This window comes from Dermacentor variabilis, chromosome 3, assembly GCF_050947875.1.
Source record: "Dermacentor variabilis isolate Ectoservices chromosome 3, ASM5094787v1, whole genome shotgun sequence".
In the NCBI taxonomy this organism is placed as follows: Eukaryota; Metazoa; Arthropoda; class Arachnida; order Ixodida; family Ixodidae; genus Dermacentor; species Dermacentor variabilis.
In genome coordinates, this window is record NC_134570.1 from 42,934,770 (window position 1) to 42,943,405 (window position 8,636).

Consider the following 8,636-nt stretch of genomic DNA (forward strand, 5'->3'; position numbering starts at 1 on the left):
TAATTCCGCAGTCAGTATAGGTATAGCCATTATTTTATATTATATTATTATACTACTAGCATTACACCTTGATCCTTACTACTACTATTTTCCTCTTCTATACACCTTAGACGTCTGCGAGACCTGGAGGCTTCGCACAAACTATGGATGGTTTGCGCATTCATGGCACTCCTAATGCTGTTGCATTAAACATAACGTTTGCTATCCTGCGCCAAGCCAGAATCGTTCCTATTAGCTAGCAACAAAATAAAGGTCTGCGTTGCAAGCGTTTTTGTAGTAAATCCACACCGATATTCAGGAACTGAAGAGCCTATTGTAGGCGAATTCCGCACACCAGCGATCGTTATTACAACAGACAGGGCAATGCCATTAAATAAAAATAATGACGTTTAAAACCACGGCAAAATGATGAGCGAATTAAGCAAGATTGCCCGCATTCTCATGAACTCGCAATAGGCTTCAAATATACACAGTCCTTTAAGTACAAAGGAATACACAGTAGCTCACAGAGCACAGTAAGCTTCGTCGGAACAAAGTCCTTTCGGGCGATCCTATGAATCCACTTCTTCCTACGCGCCGTGTCATTTTTTTCTTCGGAGAATAGTGAACAGTGTGAAGACATTTTCACTACGGCTGCTGCACTGAAACGCGCAGCCCCCGAGCATAGAAAAGACATAAAAAGCAGACCTTCATAAGTAGCAAGGTTTACCCCTCGTACCCCGACGGAGCTTGACTGGCAACAGAGGGAGGCAACCTGCTAATGGCGCCTGTCAAAAATGCACACACCAGCAGAGCGTCATTTCGCATGCGTTTCCTGGGCGACGGCCCCAGGGGCCAATCATTGTTTTAGAAAAGGGCCGATTCGAGAGGCGGGAAGAGGAGGGCGCGCGAGGGTCTTCGGCGCGGCGGCAGAGTTCACGGAATCTCCGTGCTTTCATATTATCAAGAGATTTTATCGCCTCTCACGTCGGCTTACAGGGCAACGAGGAGGCTGACGGTCGGGCAAAGGCAGCACACCACGCCACTGCACCCGTCAACACCGCCGTAACGGCCTTCTACTATATATGCAAGGCATAAAGTTACTGTATATGCTACCAAATACCGGCACCCGGTTCGATCCGTCGCCAGCGGTCGATCCCCGTGTCCTTTTCCTGACGTCGTCCTCACGAGGCAGCAGCGGTCTCTCCTGCTACGGCTCCGGGTCAAATGCTCCTGGATGGCATCGCGGAGGTACATCAAAGCCCTGGCACCATCCCTGGCCTGGTCAGCGTGCGGCAAGGGCGAAATAATCGAGCAACTCTTTTGTTTCCACCCCACTTTCTCCAAAATTTGAGGAGCCATTTCACTCTGTGAATGTCGATGACCAACGAAGCTGTAGCATATCACACATGGTTAGACGAGAGTAGACTGGGCAGATGTATTCATTTTCATCATTTGGTAATGGTAGTGACGATAGCTTTGTGATTACTGTGATATACACTGATTGGTTCGGTTACAGCCCTAGACAGAATCTCCGCCAAAGCTAAATATTACACGACCGTTGTTGACTATATAGCTGAGTGCCTTGTACGGGTGTGGCCCTACGAACCAAAGACTTCTAACACACACTGACTGGACTATTTCTTGTCTTGTTTTGAAATGTCCTAATTGAAGTCTCGAATGATGATGACAGGTGAAGTGTCATTACGTCTATCCCATGCAAAGTGCATCGTCATGAACTTCTCCATATTCCACATCAGTGCGTCTAGAGATATATACACTGTGGATATGACAATTCTGTCTTTCATTTGCGTATATGGCAAAGCGTCCTGCTCGTGAGTCCATACGCTTTTGATAAACAATTTCAGTGTACGCAACAATGCGTCTTGATTATATTTATTTCATTTGTTGTTGTTGTTGTTGTTGTTGTTGTTGTTGTTGTTGTTGTTGTTGTTGTTGTTGTTGTTGTTGTTGTTGTTGTTGTTGTTGTTGTTGTTGTTGTTGTTGTTGTTGTTGTTGTTGTTGTTGTTGTTGTTGATAGGGGCGGAGTGCTTGAAGCCTGCTTCACCTCCACCACGGTTCGGCCCGGTATTCCGAAACTCGTCAAGGTATTGCACTATCTCCAGGATCGGTCTACACTCACCTTTTGTATACCTTATACCTGAAAAGCTTTAAAAGACGAGAATAACAAGTCGTGTTGGTCCGAATAGACAAGCTGAACAGGAAGCAAAACTGTGAAGTAGTCAGCGATAGCACATTGAAGAAATCTACAGCAGAGAAGAGAAAGGGGAGTCGCAAACAGAAGCATACGTGTGGAATAAGACTTTAAGTCAATAAAAAATGAGCCATCGACACAGCAAAGTCAAACAGGCAATGAATTAAACAAACAAACAAACAAACAAACAAAATGGAACCAACGCGTGTATTGCAAAGAGGATGGGGAGGAGCTCATTTGTGTGACTGCGTTACCTTTCAATAAACAATACATTGCACATGCGCAATTAGCGTTACATTTACATGCATTTAAATCCATTAGCGTCGTTTTGCCTAAACATTTTCGCGGTTAGCATTACGTTTGCAAAACATGTGCGCGAACATCTGCTCAAACCTTCAAAAAATATCTTTAATTAATACCGATTCCCACACAAGTGTAGCAACCGGAGAATTTTATCTCCTTCTTTGTAGCCTTCGCAATTATGGGCCATGCTGTGAGTGCGCGACAGTTGGCTACCGCCGCCTGGGACAGCAGCAGGACGTATTTTATTCTTGTCAAGCTTCTTCAAGTACACTCATGAGGACACGTTGCTTCGTCTATCCACCGCATAGGTACAGTCAACCGCAAAAGTATACGGGACGTAGGATCTGCCAAGAAGCTTAATTCTCGCGAAGCGTGGTCACATAGCGTCGAATTAAGTGCTCCGTCATGTAGTAGCCTTCGCCACCTACACAGTTATTCATTAAGTACGAACTGTCATGCCTTAAGAGTGGAAGAATTGAAATTTGAAGTGTAAACCGCATCCCGCAAGCTTTTGCTGTTGACTGTACATGCGCTTCTTCTTTTCGGAACAACAACTACAGCTACACGTTACCAGTGTAAACAAAATGTGGTTCCTCAGAATACTCAGCGGAGCCACCTCCGCCAAGAAGGAAAAGCCCAAGCACAAACTAATCTGGATCCCGTGTCACGTAGGCATAGGGGGGGAACGAAAGGGCTGACAGCCTAGCTCGAGGCGAAGCGTTCCGAGCAGGGCGGTCTAATGCCCCGGAGACCCACCTACAGGCTTGCGAGGGGGGATACGCAGAGACCCTGTACTTACATAGAGGAACTAGGATTAGATATCCGCCACCACACAAAGGCCTCACAAAGTAGGAAGCGACCAGCTGGCGCAGACTACAAACAAACTCCTTCCCGAACTTACACGTGCTCAATAAGATGTTTCCGACACAATACAGGGCCACCTGCCCTTGGTGCGGTGCCACACCTACACTCTACCACATCACCTGGGAGTGCGAACGCAACAAAGCATTCCACAAACCCGAACACCCGAGTGCGGAGCAAGGGGAGAGTCGGCTCACCAGCAGCGAGCTCACGGCCCAAAGGGCCCTAGTGCAGCACGCGAACGATGCAGCACGACTCATTGGAGCCTTGCAATAGGGGCCCACCCTTGCTGAAGAGAAGTCTCAAGTCGCCAGCACCAAGAAGATGAAGACGACGGAGAGAGAGAGATTCTTGGTTTAGGAAGGAAAAAATGGGGTAAAGTACAGCGCAGTAACTGTCTCTCAGATGAGGACACCTCAACCGCGCTGCACCAGAGGGACAGGGAATTGAAAGAAGGGTGAAAAAGATGCGGCGGCGGCCGCCAAAACGGCGAGCGCGGGCAAGTTGGTGGCCTTCGCTTATGTGGCGCGGCAATGCGCCTAGTTGTGATGAAGCAGTGCTTCTTGCGCGGCGAGAGCCGCGTCACACATTTGACGAACGTTGCCGTCGATGGCTGGGCACTGGACGAGCAGGGCACGGAGTGCAGCAGCGAGAGCGGCTATTAGTGCGTCTCCGGGGTCGCTGTTCGCAGCGGTTGGAGGGCCGCCTGACGGCTCAGCTGCGGCTGTCTGGGTGCTGCAGCCGCGCAGGGCGTCACTGTAAGATCGGCCCTGCGGGGAGCGAGCAGACGTGGACGGAGCGGCTGTACGCGGCTCGGTTGTTGCGGCGCCGGCCAGCTCAAGTGCTTTTTTGCGTGAAAGGGGCCGCTGAGACGATGACAGCAACACGGCCGCCTTTCTATCGCGCTGCCACTCGGGGCAGCTCGGTTCGGTCGATGGGTGACGGCGGCCGCAATTAATGCAGCGGGGCTTCTCTGTGGGGCAGCCTTCTGTGGCATGCGAATCACCACAGCGGAGGCATCGGGCGTCACGGAAGTAGGTGGCGCCGGCGTGGCCGAAGACGCCGCAGCAGTCGCATTGAAGTGGTCGGGGCAGACGAGCACGCATGCACGGCGCGCAGCTGTTTGAAGAGCCGCACGTTTGTCGGCACGACGTTCCCGACGAAAGTAACGTTGACGCTCGCGCCACTTTGTGAACAAGACAGCACCGCGACGGGGGCCTCAAGGTTTTCGCGAATCGTGCGGGCGTCGAAAGAAGTGTCGACCCCATGGATGACACCCACACAGGAGTTGTTGTGTAGTGCCTTGGGGCGCACCGCCACGCCGCCGAGGTCGCACACATCGAGGAGGGGCGCCAAGTCGCCACCGCGCATCACGTCTGCAGCCACCACATTCCGGCGGAAGTTCACGCGAACGCGTCTCACGCTTGGGACAGAGGAGATGAAGACGACGGAGACCTCGTAACCGCGAAACTCTTGAAAGACTTGAAAGTTTTCACTCACTCACTCACTCGATAAGCTAGCATAGAACCTTCAGTGCAAGGTTTAATTGTAGAGCGCATTGAAAAAAAAAAAACATTCCCACGATCAGTTTCCGATAGTAGTAGTGGGAATACCTTTTTTCAATGGCTCCTGAGAAACGCATACTTTCCAAAGAAAGAATCAAGTGACTATGTAGTTGCCGGCGCTGTTGATGCTAGCGTCCTCAATCAAGCTTTGAATGAACGATTGTTGCTACTCCTAATAACGGTTATACATTTCGGCAGTATGTGACAGTGACGGTCACAAAACATTTGTCTTCGTTTCCAGTTCTGCAAAGAAAGCTTGTGTGCTAAATAGACGCTGCCAAAAGAGACAGCGAAAAGAGAGTGCGTGCAACACTCGATGTTGCGAAGATGTCAAGATGGCTGCGATGACGAACACCGATGCGTCCAATGAGACTTTACATTCGTCGCGGTCACCTCACATTCAAAACCCTTGCGTACGCTATAACATGGCGGCTGCAAAATGCTCAGGCGTAGAATGCTGCAACGAGCTTTTTTGGGTTATGTGTGTGCGCTAACATTTCGGTTTAGCGCGGCCGGCTTTGAATGGCTAGAGTAACGACTTGGCGGCGGCGAGGAAGCCTACTTGGATTTCAGTTAGGCTTTGTTGCTTGTTCTTCGTGGCGATAACAAAACATAAATGGCGGAATCCCTGTTAGCTTCGTCTCATCTCTCTTTGAGGACAAAGCATTGCTATACCGTCATAAATCTGTGCTGACGCTGTTGGGCCTAACAAAACACGCGTCGCCGTTCCTATCAAAAGTGCTCTTATTCCTATATATCAGATGGAGCTACAGAATTTGGCATTTGCCATTCATTCGCTATGCGGAACATTTTACGTTTTTCATGCATCTATGTACGCCACTGAATCGCTGCCCTAAAACTATTTCGTTCTCGTTTACGCTCTCTGCATATACGTCCTGTGTCCGGTCGCGTGGCAGAAGTGCGGTTTTATGAGTCTTTATACTTCCCGTCTCGCTCTCTTTATCTGTACTTGCGTGCGCTCTTCAATGAGCGTCTTTTAGAACTGCGCGTTTCACTTTACGAATGTTTACGCACCGATCACGTGTGGCCGCATGTTCGCAGTATGTGCTCACACGCATCCACTATAAACACGCGCACGGACATGTAGCTAAATTTGGAACTAGTTGGCTGTATTACAGCTGGGCCATTTTCAAGCCTCCTTTTTCCTCAGCAGCACATTTCAATTAGCACTCGCTCCTTTTCAGAGTAAAAAAGAAATGCACTGACGGACGGATGAGCAGAAGTTCAAAACTGATGCAGATAAAGTGGAAGGTCATTGTCGATCACTGAGCGTGCGATGGCAATGAGTCGTGGCTACCGTGGCTACGACGGCCACTCATTCCGCGCAGAAAAAAAAAAAGTCTGAAGACACGCGTCCGCGACAGGACTCGAACCTGCAATCTTCTGATCCGAAGTCAGACGCCTTATCCATTAGGCCACGCGGACATCAGCTACTACGTCACGAACACGCAGAGGCCGCTCGGCATTTCGGCCTCTCCGTTTCTTTCTTTTTTCTTGCTTTTTTAATGGCAAGGATAGATAGTATTAGATTAGGGGACGGAAACGACTTGCGTACGCAAGAACTAGGGACGCCGGTATTGCGTATGCGTGGACCCAGACGTAGGGGTCTGCGCATGCGCAGTACCGTAGCGCCTAGCTCTTGCATACGCAAGCCGCTTGCGTCCCCAATTCTAAAGCACTCTAATGTCTACAAAGGTGTCTGATGATCGAGGAGACGAACGTAAAAGGGCACTCCAATACAGTCCCCATATGTTTCATCCAATATCTGTCACCATGGCCTCCAAGATTGTCATCGATCGATTTCGGAGCTCATGCTTACACAGGAATCAACTCGTCGTCGCTGTCGTCGGGCCAGCCACAGGGTTCTTGAGGAGCCCTGTACAAACCTTTCCCAAGATAACCTAGTTTACATTCGCCACGACAGTGTATAACTACCACTTAAATCGTTACGACCAAGTTGGCCCAGTTAATTTTTTTTTTCGAAAGAACCCTCACTATGGCTGCAAAAAAAAGCTGTCTTACGCGCCCTTCTTGTGCCTACATGTTACTCTAGGTTCTGCTTCTCCCTCAAATGCTTAATTACATTTATTTATTTATTTATTTATTTATTTATTTATTTATTCATTCATTGATTCATTCATTCATTCATTCAATAATTCATTCATTCATTCATTCATTCATTCATTCATTCATTCATTCATTCATTCATTCATTCATTTACTTACTTACTTACTTATTCATACTGCAGCCTCAATGAGTATATTGCAGGAGTGGGAGGAATAACAAACATACGAACATATATAAACCAGCTTGCGCGAATTCTTTCAGTGGTAATTGTTGACGGAAAAAAGCTGTATTTAAAGTAATCAGTGCGGGCAAAAAAGGTTGACATACTTAGAGCGTGGTGACTCCTCGTAGATGAGGATATGGAGAAAGTCAAATAGTTATCTAGAGACGAGAGACGAGGATCATTAATTAACATGTGAATAAATTTTAGGCATTCAAGTTTGCGACGCTCTTCAAACCGAGCGAGACCAAGTAGGGGCAGCGAGCTATACGGCGAAAATTAAGGCCTTGTCATAACTCCTACAAATAAAACGCACTGCCCTTTTTTGCGCTGATTCTAGTTTTTTGACGTCCGAGTGCCTGTATGAGTTCCATACCACGCAGCCATATTCGAGGATGGGGCGAATTAGGACTTTTATGGTAGAAGTTTAGTTTTTTCAGGAGCAAGACGCAGCATACCATGTAAGTAACCTAGTTTTTTAAGGGCCTTGTTACAGCTGACATCAATGCCTTTCGACCATGACAAATTGTGTCTTAGTGGGATACCTAAATATTTGAATTCGAGCACTGTAAGTAAAGTAATATTATCAAAGGCATAGGTAGAAAAGGAAGCGCATGAACGTCGCGAAAAGGACACGGAGACGGTTATGCAAAAGTTGACATTCATTTGCCATGCTTTCGAGCAGTTACAGAAGCCAGCGATATAAATGTTAAGGACAACATTATCAGTTGGAGAAATAACATGCATGCGCTGTTAAGGAGATGGGCCTATAGTAAGATAACAATTGAACGTTAGCTACTTAAATAAGGGGACAATTGAAGCACATTTCCACGAGGGAATAAGGGTGGCAGTTCAGAGAGATTTTATAAAGATATATTTGTTAGATGAGTGCTGCACCAAAAAGAGTATCGAACGAGAAAACCAGTCGGGGGACGGTCAGGACCATGCGACTTCTTGGTGTCTAACTTTAGGATTAAGTTAAGTATACCCTCAGGATACAGTGATACAGTGTCGAATGTAGGGAATCAAAAGCAGGGATTACCGAGTTATCAGTCGTAGAGACAGAGTAGGAGTAGGTGTTAAAAGAAGAAGCTATTGTCTGCGTATCAGAACATTGTTAATTATCAACGTGTCCGAGGATGACCCAGGCGGTAGGATAGCTTTCCAAAATTTGCAGGGATTAGTCTTCATTCATTTCGGCAAGGCTACCTTGTAGCAAAATTCTTTTGCACCAACCATATTAAAACAAAGTCCTTTTTAGCGCTATGGAACTGCATGAGGTTTGTTGAGTCGCCATAGCGTTTTGATCGACGTATTTGGCCACACAGCGGGATAAATACAATAGGACCTTAGTCATCCATGGAATTTCAGTCTTTATTTCTTTATTTTTAAGGGAATACAAAGG

General features: G+C 47.4%; 1 non-coding gene across 1 annotated transcript; it reads right to left on the bottom strand.

The window, feature by feature from the left end:
• Positions 1 to 6,296: 6,296 nt before the first annotated feature.
• TRNAR-UCG (transfer RNA arginine (anticodon UCG)) lies at positions 6,297 to 6,369 on the bottom strand. Its single transcript has one exon. It is a non-coding gene; the product is annotated as a tRNA-Arg (tRNA).
• Positions 6,370 to 8,636: the final 2,267 nt, after the last annotated feature.